Here is a 23,063-nt window from a genome sequence, read left to right as displayed (position 1 = left end):
TCCCCCGCTCCCTCCTACCTCTTTTCCTTCATTTCTTCCTTTGATGTATTTTTCTTTCACAGCTTAGGTTTGATGATTATTTCTGCTGAACTTTTGTGAAGAGAAGATAAGTTACCAATGCATTTCTCCTAGGTAATGGCTTCAGTAGCCTATCTTTTATTATCTGGGCACCCTGTGCCTTGCATAGGCTGTGGAGTAAAAGAGGCCGGCTTTCCCTTGGTGATCTGCCCCCAACTGTCCCGGAGTAGTTTTGGATCTTTGAAATCAAGGACTGTCATTTGCCTCATACTTTGCTGGTTCTAGGAAGGAAGCCAGGATATTTTCCCCTGGAAAAAGAATCAGCTATATTTCCTTCAAATGCCTAGATTTCACTCTCAGGCTCAATTATCTATGAAAAGAGCTTTTATAGCAAAGAGACTTTACCACAGAGAAATGATAAGTCAAATGGAATATAAAGAAAACCATATTCCAAACTCTCTCTGATAAGTGACTTGATATTAACTGAAATCTGCAGTTGCAGAATATACAAAAAAAAAAAAGAAATAAAAAATAACAGCTGCTTTCTCAAGGGAAGGGCTACTAAGTTGTTTTGCTGAAGATGGCTGTGTCCTTTCCACAAAATCACCCTTTTAACCACTCTCTCTCACTGAAAGCCTTAAAACATCAATATAGGTATTATAGTTTTATTAAATTTGCTGCTGACTCAAAATGACTAGATGTAGGACATGACTGAATTTCAAACTGACCTTGACATGTGGAAGAAAATGGGCAGCTATACTATAAACAGGCTGAACTGGTCTAGTCTAGATACAAGGTGAGGAAGAAAGACTATGTGTTTAGAAACCAGAGGGGCAAAACCACAGGTGCACAGAGCAGGAGGCAGGTCAGGAGACATACGAGCCATGTCATTTCAGATTCCTAAATATTATCTCGTCAGAGAAGACTTCTTTGACCAACCAATTAAATATAGAACCCAATTAAGTGTAGATCTTTATCCATTTTTTACTTTATTTTCCATTATATGTGTTATTATATTTTAAATGTATATTATAAATGAATATATTTAAAATGTGATTTTATATGACTTTTGACTCATATAAGCTCAATGAAGGCAATAACTTTGGTTTACTGATTTAGACTCAGAACCTAGAATAGTACATGGCACTAAATAAATATTTGTTAAAATAAAAAATAAAAAATGGAAAATATAAATTGGCTACATCACATTGTAGCTGGAAGGTTTAATTAGGAGCATTGATCACTAGTAATTCAGTCATTCAACATGTTTTAGGCTTTAAACACAATGGTATAATATTAGAAACTTGTCACAGATCTTGAAAAGATGGATGAAAAATATGTATAATTCAGCCTTGGCAAGAATTTCCGATGGGATCTGTTACATTTGGAGAAGCCAAAGTGGATTATCTCAGGGAGGAAAATATTATTGAGTCTATGTAAAAATATCTAATATTTAGTGAACAATAGTAGCTAACATTTCTAGAGTGCCAAGCAATGTTTTCAGCACTTTACATTCATGAGCTCTTTTAATCTTTAAAAACAACCCTTTGAGGTAGGTTTTGTCATTAGGCCCAGTTGTAAATGAAGACTTTGCTGGCCTTTCTTCCTGGTACTTGGGAAGGAGCCTCTAAACCCTTGGAATTTCCTCAGCTATAGGAATGTCTTTGTTACCTATGGTGGGTTTTGATTGTTCATGCTAATGAGGCAGGACCCTAGATAGTTTTAGAATAGCAGCTGACTATGCCAGAAAGTGATTAGAGGGTTGGGAAGGGAGGGGAGTAGGGCTGGAGATTGAGTTCAATTAGAAGGCCAATGAAACCCTACTGAAAACTCTAGACACTGAAGCTTGGGTGCGTTGGTGATGTGTCCTGACTCCACAGGTTGAAGACATGAAGGTTTGCATTTGGGACCCTCCTGGACTATGCCCTGTATGTCTCTTTTCACTGGTTCTGAATTTTTTTTTTCTTGCTATAATACACTATAATAAAATAGCACTTTCTTGAGCTCTGTTACTTGTGTTAGAAATTTGTGAAACTTGGTAATGGGAACCCCAAATATGTAGCCAGTCGGTTAGAAGTGCAGTGGCCTGGGAATCCCTGAGCTTATTGTAGCTTGTGGAGGCCTGAGCAAGGGGAAGTACATTCCAGGCAGAAATGTAAACCTGTGAAATTTCACTAACTCTAAGTCGTTAATGTCAGAATTATATTGTAGGCCCACTTTACAGATAGAGAAATGGAGGCATGCAGTGGTCAAATAATTTGTCCTAGATCCAACAGCTAATAACTGGCAGCCTCAGGACTTAAATCCAGGTTATTTACCTGCAAAAAATAATATCTGCTCTTAATCATGATACTATTGTCTCTCTTAATCGAAGAGCTCTTTTCAGTTTTCAATAGATATGGGATTGGAATGGATCAATTAGAATTTATTACCCTGTCCACACTTTGATTTTGAACTTCTGTCATCTGGAATGGTGAGAGAATAAATTTCCTGTTACAACAGGAGTGGGAAATGAATATAGTACCTCAAACTTAATGTGACCAATATAATTTATCTCCATCTGAAACCTGCATCCCCTTAGTTTTGCTTTCTTAGTTTTGCTTTGATTTTAGCAACTTTTATTCAGTTGCTCAAATCAAAATTTGAGAAGTCATACTTGATACTTCTTTTCCTTGCTTCGCACCTCTAACCCTTTATCCAACCTACCTGTTGCCTTTATCTTCAAAACAGATGGACCTTTTCCACCTCCATTCCTCTCCAGCTCCATTGTTACTACCCTGGACAGAACCACCATCGTCTCTCACCTGGACTACTGTAATACCTTCTTCACTGGTTTCTCTCCTTATGTTCTTGCCTTATCACATGTAGAATAAAAACTGTACTTCTTACCCTGACTCACAAAACCATGCCTACCCATGTGAATTCATCTTACCTCACTTTCACTCACTGTGTTTCCACCATATAGAAATTCTTTATGTTTTTTTTCAAATAGACCAACTCATTCCTCTTGCAGGCCTTTGCACTAGCTGTTTCCTCTGCCTGGAATGTACTTCCCCTTGCTCTTTGCTCTTGATGCAACAAGTTTCCTCTTATAAATTAAATCTCTATTTCAGTATTACCTCCTCTAAGAGGCCTTTTTTTCTGATCACCTGGTTTAACTAGCTTCTGGTATTTATTATCTGTCACATTGGCCTATGAAAATTATTTGCATTGTGCTCATTGTTATTTAACTTTTTTTTTCTTTGTCTATCTTCCCTCACTAGACTATAAGCTCTATGAACATAGGGAACTTGCTTGACTGGTTGACCATTTCTTTGCTAATGCCAGAGCAGTCTGGCATATTAAAGAAATTCAGTAAATATTTGATAAGTGAATAACTCCCATTTTCCCTGCCCCTTGCAATTAATATTGACACAGGTTTTCAAACTGAGAGCCTTAAAAGCTTGAGCAAAGTAGTAAGAGAGTAAATGATCATCCAACATACTCTTTTTTTTGTTATGAATTCTTTATGCACTTTTGTTTCCTTTCTGACTTTGTAGAGTTCTCGTTGCTGTTGAAATATACTGAACACCTAATTGGGATGATTACATGTCAGGGGAAAATATATGTTTATTTATCCAAAAAAAAAGTATGGAAACTCTAAGTTAGTATTGAGGGGGGGGGGTTTATTGTATAAAATGAATGAGAAAATATGATGTTACATGGTATCTGTAAGCCATTAAAACCATAATTTAATCACTTATAATCACGTACACACAGTGAAATTAATTTTACAATTTACTTGTACTCTTAGAAGTTTTTATTGTCATTAAAAACAGTGAAAAAAAATCAGCAAATTTCTGAATAAGGATTGACTTTTAAAGAATCACTTATAATTGTCTTCATTCTTTCATTTTAAAATATTAATTTTAATTCAATATCTATTTTAAGTCATGCTTTCAGAAGTTAAAATTTAGATTGATGTAAAAATGCTTGACAAACTCATTTAATATCTTGTACAAGTAATATCCTAACACGTAACATCCTGACATAAAAATGCATGTTTTTATATGATCTTAGCTCACAGAAACATTTTTAAGTGCTTGAAACAAAAACAAGAAAGAATATTTTGAGGCACATGAAATTCAAGTTTTAGTGTCCATAAAACACAACCATGCTCATTCATTTTTGTACTATGTATGGCTGCTTTATCATTACAATGACAGTGTTATGGCCTGCACAGCCTAGCTATTTATTATCTGACCTTTTACAGGAAAAGTTTGCTGAACTCTATCTTATAAAAATATTTTAAATATTTGAACAATATTTCTATCACTTGGTTAATCTTAACCATCTAATGGGATAATGCAGTATGCTCTAAAATCAAATTAGAATTTTCTTGTATTTAGAAACTATTGCCATTCAGTATAAGATATGAGCTGCAATAGCATATATTTCTAGAACCTATTAGTAAAGATGTTTTTCCCTAGACTATATGGGAGTAGGGGACTGACTGTCTTTGTTAAAGCATCTGTTTATATTCAGGTATACCATTCAGTCAGACATGTGGTTAAAGTCCTTGGTGCTGTGACACTAAGATGAATGAGGAAGTCCCTCCTCTATTTGTAAAAGTGTTCCAAAACTAGGAGTTCCCAATCAAGCAGGGTGCTCCCATTTTCACTCCCCACTCGACTCAATGAGATATTATTTCTATTAGAGCTGAGGCAACAGAAATGCAGACAGTAGGCAATTTGTCTAAGACATCCCAAAACATTGGAAATTGCTGTTTTTTCTGGAGTCAGGCTCACATAGTAGTGAAAGATATAGATAACACTTTTACAAATAGCGTAGTACTGAACGAGCGCATAGGACAAAGGAAGAACATAACGATGGTTCAGATGCAGCAAGGGAACTCCGTCAGGGAAGTCCATGCCAGAATGAATTCCCTGCCCATGTTGTTTCTTTCAGCATCTAAGAAATTCCTGTATATGTTCCAGGTTTAACATGATTAAGGGCCAAGCATTGGGGGCATTGGGAGTGGGAAGGCATTAGGTTGGAGTGTCTCCTTTGGCAAATATATTTCAATGGACCGCAGACACCATACCAGCTTCCCAATTTGAAAAACAAATCTCAAAATAGACTTGGTGGAGCCCTGTAAAGTGTAGTAATATAAGGAAGAGCAGCTTGGGTGCTGAGAGAAGCTCTGAAGTCTGACCTTTCTCAGGTACGATGTGATGACCCACTTCTATTTCAGGTAGAGAATAAATTCAGATAAAGATACACGCTGCTGGTGGAAGAAGCCCATATGTGGCCTTACAGATGAGCGTTCAGCCAGAGAGGAGCCAGGTTTATATATGTACTGATAGTCACTTCTCTGGCTCCAACGGGAAAGGCAACTCAATAGAAGGAAGGTCTCAAACAGTGGTTCCCAACATGCGGCACACGCCCCACAGGGGGGCAATTTGATTTTTAAGGGGGGCAATTCGAGAATGAGTTATTAACAGTGAATTTTTTGAATTTTTTATGATTCTAGGCACCTCATATACACTATATAAATATATATTGTGACATTTATGCATTTCAGTTCTGTATTAGATGTTTTGAAACTTTATTTGCTATTTTTTCATGTCACTTCAAATTATTATTATTATTTTTAACAATTTCATGGTGATTTCTCCCTCAGTACTTCAACTGTCCTTTCATTCTTTTATTTTTCTCTTTCATGGATGTTATGTTCTTTGGAAGCTTGTTTACTGATAGACCAAGTTAATGGCCTTTTAGGCTTCCTCCACATGATTAGGAGTTCACTTTTTGAATAATAAGAATTATATGTCATGGGGGGTGCATCAGGACTTTAGAGATGCTTAGGTGGGGCATGGCCAAAAAAAAAAAAAAAAGGTTGGGAACCACTGGTCTAGACTGTAGACTTTGCCAGTGTTAGAAGGAAATGCCTTCTTCCTCTGGTCTCAGCTATATATATGAAATGACATATACGTTTTTACAAACAACACTTTTTTTTTCTTTCCCTGAACAATATGACAGTTAGTTGAAGGCTTGCAAGATTCATGACATTTGCCTGTGTCTTCTAGAAATTGACATTGTTTGACATAATCAAACATTATTATCATACTCAAGACATCTAACATTAACATAACATTACTAGAGGCCTGGTGCTCATAATTCATGCCTGGGTGAGGTCCTGAGGGGGATAGGGGAGGCTGGGACATGATCGGCCCTCTGGGCAGGTGGTGGGATGCCCTTGCTGGCCTGGGATCTGGATCCGTCCTGCTGACATTTGCACCAGTTGTCAGGAGCCACCTGGCAGCCACTTTATATCCTTTCTTCCTTGCAGAGTGTCTAGGGAGGGGAAGAGGCCGCATTGCTCGAGGCCAACTTCCAGGAGGCCGGCAGCACTGTCGGGATTGTGCTGGTGGCACTGGTGTGCAGGTGGCTCTGGTCCGTCGGTGTCTGGCCGGTTCTCCAGAGATTGGACATGCAGGACTACTGAGGGAGTGCCTGCCTCCTGACGGTGAGGGGGCAGCTCCTGTATTGAGTGTCTTCCCCCTAGTGGTCAGTGCGCATCACAGCAACTGGTCATTTCAGTCGTTCCAGTCATTTGGTCACTTAGGCTTCTATATATATATGGTCTAATACACTGTGCATATTCAAAATTTAACAATTGTAATAATAATATCTTTTATAGGATTAATAAGTGGGTTTTTCCCCTCAAAATTTAAAAATCCAGGATCTAGGCAAGGATCAAGCATTGCATTTATTTGCCAGGCTTCTCTAGAATCTTCTTAGGACAGTTTCCCAATCCTTTTGAAACTTGTTCTTTAACTGGTAGTCATTTGTTTTCTTATGATTCAGGTTAAACCTTTTTTTGTGTAGGAATACAATGAGGTGATATGCCCCTCTCAATACATTTAATAAAAAGACATGTTAGATCATTATGTCTATAATTGGTGAGGTTAGTTTGGTCATTTAATTAAGGTGAAGTTCATTAGATTTCCTCACTCTCAAAAATACCTTTTCCTTTTTGAAATTAATAAGTAATCAGTAGAGTGATACCTTCAGACTGTGTGAAGATTCTCTTCCACAATCTTTTACCCATGTTTTAGTATCTACTAGTATTGTCGATTCTTACCTGAGCCAGTTATTACTACAGTGGTTTGCTAATGGTGGTTTTCTCATTCTATCGACTCTCCTACATTTATTAATTAGAATTCTTCTGTAAAGAAGAGCTTTTTTTCTCTACCCCACTTAAAATATTATTTACTTATAATTATAATGTACATTCATATGCATAAGCAAATACATGTAAGAAATATTTTATATCCGTATGGACTGATGGATTTTTTAAAAATTTCATTGAGTTGTAATTTGTTTCTGCCATTCTTCATCATGATACTCAAATTAGAATCAGTTTAATTTAGATCCACACTTAGTCCTGCTGCTAAGATCTGTGTAATTGTGCATCTAACCTGGACCAGGGCTCTCCTGGGAAATGTAAGACCATGGATCTTTGGAGTTGGAAGAGATCTCAAGCATTACCTTCTCATGGACAGTAGGAACTGCCTGTAGAATGTATAGTATCCATCTGTGGAAGTGTCCATACTATGCATTTGCTTTCTCTAGAATGCCTATCTTCCCCATCATGATGCCCTTATGCAAAGGATTCATCACACATCTTCTGCCACCTGGTGGTAGGTGACTGAGTCAACAAGACGAGACCAGGCAAAAAACACAGCCCTTAGATATTTGGAGACTAAAGCAGGACCTGTGCTAAATTAAACCTCAAGGTGCTCTGGGAGGTAGACACTCTTATCCTAATTTTACAGATTAGAAAAAAGAGAGTTAAATATTCTGCCGAGGTCATGCAGTTTGTAATGGTGGAGCCAAATCCAAATCACATTAACTAACTTTGAAGCCTGTGTTAGTGTGTTTCTCTCTCTCTCTCTCTGAGAGAGAAACAGAGAGAAAAATAGAGTAATATTTACAATGTAATGAAATTAGTATTTCAATTACATTTAATGGGAGATGATGAAACTGAAGTTAAATTAACTTGGAATAACTTGCATATGGTATCATTACAATTGAAGTTAAGCATTTTTATGATATTCTTTTCTTCCCTATATTGGAAGAAAACCATATCTCATTTTTAAAAGACATTGATTTGGGAAAAACATGCATTCATAACTTATCATAGTTCACTTAAAATCAATCCTATATAATAAAAAGGTAATATGCAAGTCGACCCTACAGCAGAACAACCGGTCGCTATGATGTTCACTGACCACCAGAGGGCAGACGCTCAACGCAGGAGCTGTCCCCTGGTGGTTAGTACACTCCCACAAGGGGAGCACTGCTCAGCCAGAAGCCGGGCTGACATCTGGCAAACGCAGTGGCGGTGGTGGGAGCCTCTCCTGCCTCCACAGCAGCACTAAGGATGTCCGACTGACAGCTTAGATGGGGAGTGGGCCTAAGCCAGCAGTCAGACATTCCCTGAGGGCTCCCAGACTGCAAAAGGGCTCAGGGCAGGCTGAGAGACCCCTCCTCCCCCTGCTGAGTGCACGAATGCCGTGCACTGGGCCTCTAGTATTATATCATTTCCCATATAATGGAATAATTAGCCTTTGGACTATATTTGTCATATATTTTATTTATACACATGTTATCAACCCCATGGTATATTGTCAGTAGTTTTGTTTAAATAGTAAATTTTATTTTCAAATGATCTAAAAAATAAGAATAAAATCGTATATCTTTATCCATGTAGCTACCTTTTCTAGGACTCTACGTTCCTTTTTTATCCATATTTCCATCTCATCATTTCGTTCTGCCTGAGGGATTTCTTTGAACATATCTTTGTAGTGCACATCTTCTGGTGGTAAATTCTTTCAGCTTTTGCATGTCTCATGTGTTTCCCCAAACCCCCACATTATTTTTGCCTTGGCCGGGTGGCTCAGTTGTTTGGAGTGTCATCCCATCTAATGCTTCTCTCTCGCAGCGATATTTCTCTCTCTCTCTCCCTTCCTCTCTCTCTAAAAATCAATGAAAACACCCTCAGGTAAGAATAAAAAACACACACATTATTTTGCCTTCGGTTTTTGCCAAATCTTTTTTCCAAATACAGAATTCTAGGTCAACAGATTGGTTGTTTTCCTTTTAGAATTTTAAAGGTGTTGCTTCTTTGTTTTGGTTGTTAAATTTTCTCTTATCTTTACTTATTTATCTTAATATAATTGTTCTCCCCAATTGCACCCACCTTCCCCTGATTGCTCTTAAGATTTTCTCTTCATCACTGGTTTTGACCAATTTGCTCAGACACTCTTGGCACCAGTGGCACCCTTCCACCTCCACGGCTCCACCTTACATCTCTGGCTTTGTCTCCAGTTTCTCCCTCACCACGTGCTCGGGTCCAACCAGCCTGGTGCCCTTTGTGTTCCTGCGTTCCGTGCTCTTACAAATGAAGTTCCCTGTGCCTGGATACCTTTTCCTTCTTATCTCTACTCTACAAAGTCCTACCCAGGTTTTAGGGCCCAAGTAAAAATGTATCTCTTCTGTGAAGTCGGCACACATGTGTCTGGTTAAATAAACCCCTGTCTTGCTTGTGTTTGTGCAGCACTTTGTATAGTCACAGTCTGCTTTGTGTCCCACCTCCCCTACTGGGTCCCAAGCTCCTGGGCAGCCGGTGTCTTGTGAGCCTTCCTATCCATCTCCCACAGTGCCCAGCATCACACCCTGTTCCATGAAGACGCTTAGAGATGCTGATTGGGCAAAGTGAAAGGCAGGATGCGATGTCAACCAAAAATAATGTTCCCCTTTCTAGCCCACATATGCGTGAAATCATATGGTTCTTGACTTTTTCTCTCTGACTTACTTTGCTTAGTGTGGTATTCTCAAGATCCATCCATGTTGTTGCAAATGTCAGTATTTTGTCTTTTCTTATGTCTGAGTAGTATTCCATTGTATGTATGCACAATATCTCCGTTATCAAATCATCTACTGAAGAACACTAAACTGAAAGCAACAAATTAAAAACAAACAAGCAAAAAACTCATAGACACAGATTACAGTATGCAGTAGGGCGATTACCAAAGGGAGGAGAGGATGGAGGGATTGTAGAGGGTAAAGGGAGTCACATCCATGGTTATGGGAGGAGATCTGACTTTGGGTGGTGGGTACACAATGCAGTATACAGATGATGTATCATAGAACTATACACTTGAAACCTGCATAATTTTATTAACCAGTGTCAGCCCAATAAATTTAATTTTTAAAAAAAGGCTATAGTGAATAGACAATGGTAAAAAAAAAGAACTTTACCCTGAATGAATTTGGAATAATAGACTATTCTCAAAATGATTTGGTAATATGCCTGAGATAATCTATAACCTAGATGTGCATTTAAGTGGCCTTTTTAAAAAATAAGATATAGCCCTGACCGGTTTGGCTTGGTGGATAGAGCGTTGGCCTGCAGACTGAAAGGTCCCAGGTTCGATTCCGGTCAAGGGCATGTACCTTGGTTGCAGGCACATCCCCAGTGGGGGATGTGCAGGAAGCAGCTGATCGATATTTCTTTCTCATCGATGTTTCTAACTCTCTATCTCTCTCCCTTCCTCTCTGTAAAAAATCAATAAAATATATTTAAAAAAATAAAAAATAAGATATAATTCCTTCAAACAGTTAATTTTTAAATACATCTATAATATCTTTTGTTGACAGTCTGCATTTTCTTAAAGATAATATTACATGCACCAATTAGGTAGGAAGGGAGGTTGGAATTATCCTTATAAAATGTATTCTGGTTTCCAATTTCCAAAAAGGCATCTTAAGTGACCGGTTTTGAGTGTGCCCGGAATGTGTCACTGCAGGTGGCTTCTTTCACAATGTCCTAGACCGGCTTTGCCCCGAGAAGCACAACCTTTGTTGGGAAGCACAAGGGCTGGTGCGGCCGGGTGGTGTGAGAGGGCTGCTGCTCCGAGAGAGCCTTCCGAGAGAATGTGCATCTTCATCAAAATTCTAAATGCGTTCCAACTGTCATTCAAAGAGTTAACATCTGTGAAGAATAAAAAATGCAATGGAGAGGTTTCAGGCAAAGCATGGGGAGACTGATAAAATTATCAGTGAATTAAATTCAGACAGATGGCTTTGGAAAGGAATGAAGTACACAAACCTTACGTAGAGTATAATGACTCTCAACTCACTCTGACAGGGGCTTTGTCAACAGGGTAAGCCTTTTTTTTTAAAAAAAAAATCGGGGTTTTAAAGCAGTTGGAAATCAAATTCTTCTTTTCTGAAGGCATTGTTTAGTACTTAAAGCAACAAACACGACCATAGCATCTAAAGCCACCTGGACAGCCTACGACTCCAAAGTGCCCAGGGTAGGTGCCCAGGTTGGTAGAAGGCACAGGGCAGGCATGGAGCTTGCTGCTCCTCCTCACTGCCCCCGGTTCACTGCCCACATCAATCGCTCCTGGGCAGTGGAAATATTTCTACAGAACACAGGCCAGTCATTAGCTCTGCTCATAACAGCAGGATGATAAGGGAAGCTTTCAGCCATTGAACAGACACACACACGGGCACACACAGACACAGAATAAAGGCACAGACTGATTCCTGCTTTTTAAATTTCCATGTTTATCAGTGTTGGTTGCATTAAAAAATAGAGCGCCTCCTATTTTTTTTTCTTCTAAAAATAGAAACAGTGTCCTCGTCAATAGTATCCTTTCGCAATTAGACAAAAATGGCGAGAAAGTGAGGTGCTGTTTCTCTTTCGGGGTCTCTTTTTTCATACGGTTCCCTTGTTATCTTCACTTATTTGGCTCCAGGGACCCCTCTTTCAGGTGACAGGCCCCTGCGTGTTCACGCTTGGACGCGGATGGCCAGGCTGCTGCTTAGCGATGGACTTTGCCTTTGTTCCAGACCAGATGTTCTGTTTCTCCCTGGAAACAGTCTGCATTGTGGTACCTTATTATACGCGCTCTCTGGAACTGGTGCCAGAGTAGCCTCCGAATCAGCCAGGAGCGGCGCTGAATCAATGAGACAGCTGGCGGCCTCCCTGGGGAGGGAACGTTTTCTACCTTTTTGATTCATGCAGTCTCCGCGAGTTCAGATCCAGGATGCCATGAATGATTTTTCTTAGCGACAGGTGAGAACAAAAAAAGCTTTGTAAACCTAATTCAATAGGAGCCGGAGACTCAGTGTGCTATTGATTAAAAGGAGAAGACGCCGAGGAGGAAGTGTACACACAGTCCAGTTGCATTTTCCCCATAATCGACTTCTGTGCTTCTGCCTGTGTTGGAGTTGTCAGGTTTGCCAGGAGGGAAAGCTTGGAAATCAAGAGTATTGTGTTATTGACCTAGGATTAGGATTTTCATCGAGTCTCTGAGATGGCATGTTATCTACAAAAACAAGAAGGTTACTCCTTTTTTATTTTTATGTTTTAGCTATACAATTCACTGATCTATGGCTAACCTTGCCAACAATTCAAGGTCATGTTAATGGGTTTATTCATGTCATCCACGCTTTAATGTTTGGTATGTGCTTATTTATTAGGGCTGAGGATTTGGTTAAAAATCATCCATGTTTACACTCAAGCCAAGGACTGCAACTCAGTTTGGGTCCTTGCCCTAGGTCATACACGTGTCAGCACACGCTGGTTCAGCAAGGATGCTGGACTAGAGCTTCCTGTCTCCCACTGCTCTGTGAACACCAGCCGATTCTTGAGCCACTGTAGCTAGAGGACTGTTATGAGGTGAGATGGCACAGTGCCTGGGAGCGCCAGTCCTGGGGTGGCTGAGAGGCAAAATGTGACAGTAACAGAAGTCAGGGACCCCGCAGCGCATCATCCCCATCAATCATGGCAGACGTATTGGCAACATGATGGATGATACCCAACCACCGACCTTGGTGGGTAAGCCTTTGTCACATAAGCAACAGAATACGTCAAAGCAGTGGGTCTACCTATGATCATATGGGAGTGATAGCTGTGACAGCAGCCGAGAGAAAATGAACACTAGTGTCCAATATTACTTATATTTCTGAGCCAGGAAGAGCAGGTATCTTACTTTTCAACCTTTGGATGAGATGGGGTTTTTCAGGAAGGGGGAAAAATAAATATCATCTTTGCATGACTGTAGTAGTATGAGTGTTTCTCTCTTAACTAGGGTATAACTTAGGGAGTAGTGAGTCTGAGGAGTAACACTCTCATAGGGTTAAAACGTAGAGGATAGATTTCTTTAAACCTGCAAAAAATTAGTCTAACCACTGAGCAAATCCCATACAAACTAAGATTTTAACTCCATTTGCAAGGCATGGGCTCACATACACATAGTTTAACATTTAGTTGGTGACAGATGGCTTGGTTTGGGAACAGAAATAATGTAGTCTGGGATTCCTGGTGATTTTCCCATTTTGGTCTTAGAACTTGTCTCTCAAGCTATCTCCCAAAGCTTCACAGATACAAATGATTTATCCAAAGTCCCTTTTCTGAGTTTAATTATTACTTGATTGGTCATAACAAGTAAGGAGAAATTCTCAGTAAAATATCTCGATAACGTTCAGTGGGACGGATTGAGGGCTGGATGACTACAGAGGATCAGGGAAACAGAAAAGATAACGATCAACTTGCTTTTCTTAAGAAAATGAAGTTAGAACAGAATGAAGCAAGATCTGCCCATTTGTTGTCCAGATGGCTTTATGCTAAGTGGTAAGGAATATGGTCAACTTTATCAATGAAGAGGGTAGTAGCCCTAACCATACCCTTAACCAGTGGGATCACTGAAAATGCTGCCTCATCTCTTTTGGAATCTATATTTAAGAAGCCAGAGACCCCTTCCAGGCCAAAATATTCAATGAAATCCTAAGTCATCCGGTCAAGGTGAGCCAATCAGGTGGTGCATTTACACTGAGGGCTTAACCCTGCATTTTTCTAATCCAGTCAATTCGAGTTGGTAGGTATTTTTCCCCCAAATATCTTCTGTGTGCTTACCACTGTGCCAGCCATATACTAGTATGAAAAGCTTGTTTTAAGGCAAATGAAGGAGACATTATTTATCACGGTAGTCTTCATAAACTTTAAGAATTTCAAGAGGTGAGTTTAAACTGAAAATGCTTACAGGGTCAGGAAGGATGTGGGGGGGAAAGGGCGATATTCCATACATCCCAGCTTTATCACAGAAAGGAGATCTAGAGGCGTTTCAGAGGCAACCTTCCTTCTTGATGTCAGGGAGGATGAACATATCTTCCCAGGATGACATAAGCCACTTTCCTGATCCAGCAAGACCTTCTTACGTTCTCTAGTCTCGTGATGGGAATAGACACTGTGAGGCCAACACATCTGGGTGTGCTGTGTTTGGCTGTGGGGACTGGTGTCTAGAGAGAGAAGAGAAGAGAAGGTGTAAGCTCAGCTGGTATTCTGGATACATTTCTTTTCCTTTCTGGATGGATGCCTCAGATGCTCGACTGAAAACTGAATTAGTTCTCTTGGTAATCGCTCCCATTCTTCTCGACTCCGGGACGTATAAGACATTCCTCTTTGGGTCTAGGTATCATTTTGAGATCTCATCACGATAACTCTGTGTGTGTGTGTGCCGGGAGGGCAAAGTTGCGAAGCAATTACTCAGCAGGGCTGGGAAAGAAGCAATTACCAGAACACGTTTTAGCCCCGCTTGTCAGAGTGAGTTTCCCTGGGGCCAAGGGAAGCATTAACTCGGGCAGTGTCCCTTTTTGGAGGCTTAATCTAGCTTTTTTTTTTTTTCTTCCCTTTAATTGTGTGAGTCCAGTATTTTAGCTACAATAAAGGTTCTTTAAACAGCTCTTTATTATGAAGCAGGGCATTATGAATAAACAGAAAGCTGCATAATTTATAGGAAAACTGAACGATGGACTTTTTCTTCATAAAGAACATGAGGGTTGCATTGGCACAAGCCAAATACCTTTTAAATGAATAGTCACTAATCAGCAGCAGCTACAGTAAGTGCTCACGTGTTCTTTTTTTTCTTTTCTGTGCCATGAGTGCATAAATTAAGCATCTGATTCTGATTGCTGTCATGAATGCATATGCCTATTGCTACCCACCCCCCACTGCTCAGAGCTCCTGCATCAGCTCAGGCTCAGTTTAGAGCATTATGAGAAATGGAAGGAAAGTCTCTATAATACATTCAATTTCCACCTACTGTACAAGCACGGTAAAAAATACTGACAATAGATTTCACTTTTGTTTTTGGATCTAGAGCACAGTTTAGGTTTGAAGACAGCAGTTTTATATTCTAGAATGTAAGAAAAAGAGTTTATACCAAGCCATTAAAATAAACTGTATTGCCAAGGCATTTTTTTTTTAGCAGAGCTTTATAAAAATTGTAGGCTTTCAACTTGCTCATTCCCCTAAGATTTTGCACATACTATTTTAATCACTTGGAATGTATTCCTTTTTTTCTAGTCTCTGCTTCTTAATATTTTAAATTCTAACAAAAACCCAAACAAAATACTTCAGGAAATGATTCTTTTCTAATCCCATCCGCAGCCAGATCCTGCCCACTCCCCTACTCAGTGGTTTCTTTGCCTCTGTGAAGTTATTGTGAAGAGATAGTTATTAATTTATTTATAACAAAGATGCTTTCTAAAAGTTTATGAGTGTTTTTAAAAATCTAGACATATTTGCTAATTGGAACAATGTTATATATGGTAGTTATGGCTCCAGACCAAGCCACAAATTCATTTAACTCAAAAAGTATGGGTTAAGTAAAAATATTTAAATTTTAAAAGTAGCATCAGAAAATAATATTGCAATATTGACAATAGTATGAAATATTAGGGCTTTATGTATGCCAGCACTGATTTAAATCCTTGACAAGTATTAGTTAATTGACTTTGGACAGCATTTCTGTAAAGTATGTACTATGGTTCTACTGATTTTATATAGGAGGAACTAAGGCACAAGGTGGTTCAGGTAATTTTTCAAGTTTGCTTAGCTAATATGTGGTAGAACTGAAATTAGAGTCCAAGGAGTTGAAAAACAACAACACCAATCCTGTGATTTCAACTGCAATGCTATTTTTGTTGAGTTGTGTGTGTGTGTGTGTTTTACTTTGGTAATTGAGGTATAGAAGAAAGGACGCTTAGAAGACAATTTTAGGAAATATATTCAGAAGACAACTTTGGTACATTGTTAGGTGCTTTAAACATTGGCAAAATGATTCCATTGGTCTAGCCAGTTTCTGGGTTATTATCAAGTTTTTTGACTTAGAAAAGCAGCTGAGAGAAAAGGCTATAAAGAACACAGGAGAAAACAAGTGAAAATTTTCTATATGAATTTTGTAAGAACTCAAAAAAGAGAATAGGAAGGGAATTAAAGAGAATTTATAAGAAACAAATTTTTAAAAAAAATGTTTTTATTGATTCCAGAGAGAGGAAGGGAGATGAGGACAGAGCTAGAAACATCAGTGATGAGAGAGAAAATCCTGTAAGCCCCCTCCTGGGGACTGAGCCTGCAACCAGGGCATATACCCTGACTGAGAATCGAAGGTTGACTTCCTGATTCATGGGTCGACACCCAACCACGTCGGCTGGGTGAGAAACAGATTTTTTAAACCTAAACAATGAACATCAAAAGAGGAAAACATGGAATTGTAACATATGTCCAAGTTCCCTTATAACTGATCCAAGAAAGAGTGGGGAGAGGACTTCGTATATGTGGGATCTGATTGTTTCCTCAAATGCCCACAAGGTGGCAATGTTGTCTGAGACAGCTTTGTAACTATGGCTGCTTAGCCAGCGCCTAGGGCAGGGGTGGGCAACCCCTGGCACGCGTGCCAAACATGGCACGCCAGTAACTTTTGCTGGCACGCGAAACCCTCTCTTATAATCTTCCATTTACAATTTTTGTGAACATTTGAATGATTTAAATGTTAAATTACAAGGAACTGGCAAGACACTTGATGTTATGTTTGGTTACATAAAGGCTTTTGAAAAGAAACTGGAAATCTTTAAGAGGGATGTGGATGGTGAGAGATTTAGATATTTCCCAAACCTCAAGAGGCACATCAAAGACCTCCCAAAAGATGACAGAACAGACTGTCAAAACCTTCAAAAGCTGTTTTTAAACATCATCGAGTCAACTATTGAGCAGTTCTTCTCAAGATTTGCGAAATTCAGAGAACTGGAAGAGACAGCAAAATTCATGAGGTTTCCAGACAGCATGAAACTGGAGGAACTAAACTTACAAATGTTTTCATGGATAGACATGGCTGACTTTGAAATGCAGTTGACTGAATTTCAGAGTAGCTCAATTTGGAAGCAGAAATTTATTGACCTTAGAGTTGACTTGGAAAACATTGAAAAAAAGCGATTAGAGACAGGAGTACCAGAGAGAAGAGTCGAAAACAAATTATTGAGGACTTGGAATGCCATTCCAGAAAATTTTTTCTGTTTAAAAAACTTTGCAACAGCGTTACTCTCCATGTTTTCATCCACATACGCTTGTGAATCTTTGTTCTCAGTGATGAATTTTGTTAAGTCTCGTAATAGGAGTAGCCTGACGGATGAAAGTAGTAGCTCGTGCATATCTCTGAAGGTCACGAAATATAAACCTGATGTAAAATCTCTGTCATCAGTGATGCAGCAGCAAAAGTCCCACTGATAATATCAAATGGAGTCATAAAGTTTTCTGTCAGACTATCAGTGTACATGTATACATTAAAAAATAAATGTATTTTTCATCATCATATACTGTGTTTTTGTCGCTCGAATGAATTTTATTATTTCTTCAAGTTTCTTCACATACGTACACCTTAAGAGATATCAAGTAGGCGTAACATGTTCTCAAAAAATTAGGGTTGGCACGCAGAAAAATTTTGAGTCAGAGATTTGGCTGGTTTTGGCACGCACTCACAAAAAGGTTGCCCACCCCTGGCCTAGGGTTTGTAGGAGAAGTGAAGGGTTAAAATGTATGGGATGTTTACTCATCAACTGTTACAACTTGGAGAAGGCCGTATAGTGAGGGTTACTTGTTATGTTTAAACTTTTTTAGTTCCTTTATGTTTTCCTTTAACTCAGTAATTTATAGTATTTTAGGGACTGAGAATATTATATCTTTCCACAGCTCCTGCAGCTGCATTTCTCATATTTGGAGAAACAGACGAGGTCATTCCCACAGAGTGCAAAAGCTAAACCTGGCCATGGGAGAATCACCTTCCTGATCAAGGAATTTCTACACCCAGGTAAGTTTCTTATCTGGTTGTGATCTGAACATCATATTCACCCAATTAATACTGTGGCGTAAATGCCACCCAGCATTCAGAATCCCGAGTTTTCATATAAGACATTTTGTAGTTTAAGTCTGGGAAGGACCCATTGTATCATCCCATCTGCTGAAAACAATGACTTTGGCTGCTTTCCTTTGTACTTCACTGTCATTTCCTCGAGGAGGGAGCAACATGGAAAGGAGGAAACCCAAGCGGTGATTTGAGTAGAATGTAAACACTGGGGAGAAATGAGATGTTTAGCTTTGCATTAGGTAAGCAGAATTTCAGCGAGTCGGGATCAGCAGATCTGTGTGATGTTCTGGTAAGCCACTTCCCTTCTGCAGCCCACTCATTAATTTTTGGAAGCCTGACAGAATGGCTAAAAGGATGATCAATTTCAAGTGTCACTCCTGGTGCGTTTTTAGCCTTATGTAAAAGGAGTTCCTGACAAGGACTCTTTGTGCCCTCAAAATGTCTCCTAGCGTTGAATATTGGGAAGAAGCTGAAATAATGAAACGGCCCTTTTCCTGTCACCAGAGTGATCGGATTAGGAGACGTGTGATTAGGGTCTATTACTGACGTTTGGGGGGTGGGGGGTGGGGTGGAAAAAGCACTCAAGCCAGCAAAACCTTCAGAGAAATAAACACATTCCTGGGGAACTACTTTTCCTTAGTGGAACTGTGTGGAACAAATGGGATACCGTTACTCATTTCCAAGTGATTCCATGACATTGCTGCCTAGTAGGTAAAGTCCTAACTCTCTCCTCCTACTCCGTATTCATTTTTATTCTAACGTGTTGCTGGAATCCTGGGTAGATGACTGGTGTCACTGGGCTGCCGCTGAGAGGGCTGTGGGTGGCACTGGGGGTGGCTCTCTATCAGAAGGACAGAGTGTCTTTCCCTCCTCATGTCTCCTCTTTCTCCTTCTCACTCACTCATTTCCCCAGTCTTCCCTGGATGCCACCTTCCCTCCCACCCCCACCCTTTTACTTTCATAACACCTTCTACCCTTAAATCTTGATGCCAAATCATAGGCAATACTTAGCCATCTTGATGTCTGTTGGCACCAGAGCATTTGCGGATGTTGGTCTTAATTTACTTTATATCCAAATATTTGTTGAACTTGGTCTCAGTTCCCTTTATATCAGCGGTTCTCAACCTGTGGGTCGAGACCCCTTTAGGGGTTGAACGACCCTTTCACAGGGGTCGCCTAAGACCATCGGAAAACACATATATAATTACATATTGTTTTTGTGATTAATCACTATGCTTTAATTATGTTCAATTTGTAACAATGAAAATACATCCTGCATATCAGATATTTACATTATGATTCATAACAGTAGCAAAATTACAGTTATGAAGTAGCAACGAAAACAATTTTATGGTTGGGGGTCACCACAACATGAGGAACTGTATTAAAGGGTCGTGGCATTAGGAAGGTTGAGAACCACTGCTTTATATCCTAATATTTGGCGAAATGGTCATATTCCCAGTGCACTTGGTGAGAAAAGGGGGCAAGGTCATTGCAGAACCCAGTTACAGAATATCCACCACACGATGTGGAAAAGATAGAGCCTGAAGGTCAGACGAACACTGTGTGGCACAGTAGAGGATGCAGAGTGGCAGATGTGTGTGCCTGCGTACAGGGGCCAGGCAGGTAAAGGAAGTAAATGGCTCAGGTCTCATACAGATGGAGAGGAATGGGAGGCCTGCTAGTCCATCCAAAGGGGCAGTCCTCCTGCCCTTCCGAATGTGAGATCCATGTGAATTTACTTGGTGTGATACTAACTAGTCAACAAAGTATACATTGTCCTGGCAAAGGAAGAAAGAAAAGAAGGAAGGAAGGAAGGAAGGAAGGAAGGAAGGAAGGAAGGAAGGAAGGAAGGAAGGAAGGGAGAGAGGAAGGGAGGGAAGAAGGAAGAAAGGAAGGAAGGAAGGGAGGGAGGGAGAGAGAGAGAGAGGGAGAGAGAGAGGGAGATAAAAGAAGGAAGACAGAAAATGAAGTGAAAGGAAAGAAAAAGAAAAAGAAAAGTAAAGGAGAGAAAAGAAGAGAAGAGAAAAACAAAACCCAATTCTCTGCAGGCCTGGTGTACTCCAGGCTGCTTGTCTGTGAGTCCTACCAGAAACACTATAAATTCTGGAGTCAGAGAATTGTCATTTTGTTACACCTGGGAATCTGAATGTTACCCCAGTGTTCTGAGGGAAGTTGGAGCGCACACACTTTTCTGGATGAATGTTCATCCACTCCTTTAAAACTCTAACTCCTCAGAATGTGAAATTCTGAACTAAGATGGGAAGCAATAAACTAATTAAACATCACCTACCGCTAAAACACAATGAGCTATTAAGTTATAAGCTAATTGGATTGGATCCAACTCAGCTCCAACCAGAGTCACATTCTAATTGCTCTTTTACTTTAGAAAATATCAGAGATCACGCGATGATATTTTTTGGTGACAGTTCTTAACAAGCCAAGCAGGTCTTCCTTAGAAGCCTTCATTAGAGCAGTGGCATTTGAAAGAATTAAGGCCAGTTTCGTGTAATTGACTCAGGGTAGTAGAGGAAGAGAGTTTGTAAAGGACTTTGAAAAACACAGCCTTCATTTCACACACACTGGTCCTAATAATCTCATAATATGTTTAAAAAAATTTTTTTCCTGGAATGTCATTTGAAAGAGTATATTTTGCTGGCTGAGTTGTTTTTAAGTCTTTGCAGCACGTAGGAATTGTTTCCTTTGTCGTCATCGAACTGTCAGGCTGTGGATAATCACGTTGGCTTTGATGTCTATCAAGAGTAGGCACACAAAGGGAAGGGTGGGGGGCGCGTGTGACATGACACTCCCCCATGTATGCAGAGTGAGAGACTTACCACAAGGGAGAGCGTGCACAGCACTGGAACGTGGTGTGGAGGATGCACAGTCTTCTGTTCTGATGCGTGAGCGCTGCGCTGGGCGCACGTCCATTCCGCCTGAATATGCTTCTCAGATATTCGCCTTCAAGGAGGGCCTCAGATCTCGGGTGCCATCCCTTTCATAATCTAAGTTAAACTAGCCTCCAACAGGCCAGTGAGTCATTCCTGTTTTCCTCATTAGTGAGTGTCCTCTAGCTTCTACCCTGGGCCTTGAAAGTGTGGTGCCCGCTGCGCTTTTCTGGGAGTGGTGAGCTCACCCGGGCCCCTCAGTTCCTCATAGTCCTGTCAGGACGCTAGTCCCCACCCAGTGGGCCTCAGCAAGGTTCAGTCAGGGACTCTGGGGGCCACGGCCCCTGGGGGCTGACTGGGGGTCTGAGCCCTGCCTCTGCTGGAGCTCTTTGGGGGATGGGGGCTGTGCAGGGCACCTCCACTTTCCCAGCTCTTCCCTGCTGCTGGCCAGGATCAATAGACACCTCTCAGGGGGCGGCTTTTCCCTTCTTGAGCCCTGTCAGTCATGCATTCAGCTCGAGGACCTTTCCTTCGTATGTCTTTGCTGGGTGCTCATTTGCAGGTGTAAACAATGTCACTTCCCTTACTCTGTCTTTTGCCGGCCTGGTGTCAAGCACAGCTCTCCTGCTCATTGTCGCCCACACTCACCTCCACTCTGTCTGGCATCGGGTGGAGGCTCAGTGCCCGGCTCAGGGTGCCACTGTGATGCACAAGGGAAGACAGGGCGAGGAGAAGCTCTGGACTCGGGCCCCTGTCAAAGATGACGTCTCTATGAGGCAGTTTCTAGGCTTCGCTACTTGTTGTTTTCCCCTGCACCCCTCCCACCCTATGTTCATCACTTATCCACTTGCCCCCAAGTGAGATAACTATGAAGGCAGATTATAAAAAACCTTAGGACTTGAAAGATGAAGGTGAGAGACAATACCAATGCAATGAATGGGAACGAAAAGAGGTTGCAATTAAATTGTCACCAGTCCTCCTCTGATAAAGAAACAATGGGCTCAGAAGAAACATCCATAGATTCCTTTAAGGTTCTGCACCAGAAACAATCTATTTTGTTTCCGATATAGGCGTATTGCCTCTGCAGCCAAATGGTCCTGTCATAGGGCTAGACTGCTCTTCACATATTTCATCTCTCTCTTTTTTACTAGATGTAGAAACATACTTCCTACCTTAATGGCACTAAATTCACTCAAGCTGAATTTCTTCAACAGTAAAAACACCACACAACCACAATATGTGTGACATATATACGTATACACATATATGTTTCATCCCTGAACTTGTCTGCCTGTGAGCAGTGAGTCTGAACACACATCCACACTACTCCATAATAATCTCTGCCATGCCTTTGCCTGGGCAGGTAATGTCTTTCAGACATAAAGTCTGTAATTAATTTTATGACCTTGGCAGGCTTCCGCAGTTCTTTTTCTATTGTGTACAGAGCTAGCAAAATATGAACAATTTCTAACAATTGTTCCTTAGTCTGCTAACCTTTTTCCAGTCTGTGGCACTTTGCAAATCTCTCCCTTTTCTTTTGAAATCTTTTTTTTTCCCTTTAAGCTGAAACATTGTATAATTAGATGGTTGATAACATGGGTAAAATAAAAAAGAATTTCTCAAGATTGAACCCATGAATGTTATCTTTAGACAGCAACTTGCAAGGTGCCGGAGAATGCATGGCTGTGCACTTACGTTTGGACTGCACTTTTTTTTTTCAATAATTGAAGTAATAGTTCATGTGTGGACACATTATATAGAGGTCTGTAATAGTTCCAGTTTGTTCACATTTTTATCCATGTTGCCAGCCTCCTTTCTGACCGTATTTGTAAGGATTCTCCGGGGGCTCTATGAGAACTTAACCTTCTCCCTTCTAGAGGACAAGGAAGGACTGGCA

This window comes from Myotis brandtii, unplaced genomic scaffold, assembly GCF_000412655.1.
Source record: "Myotis brandtii unplaced genomic scaffold, ASM41265v1 scaffold48, whole genome shotgun sequence".
Classification (NCBI taxonomy): Eukaryota; Metazoa; Chordata; class Mammalia; order Chiroptera; family Vespertilionidae; genus Myotis; species Myotis brandtii.
This window is presented reverse-complemented; position numbering follows the sequence as displayed.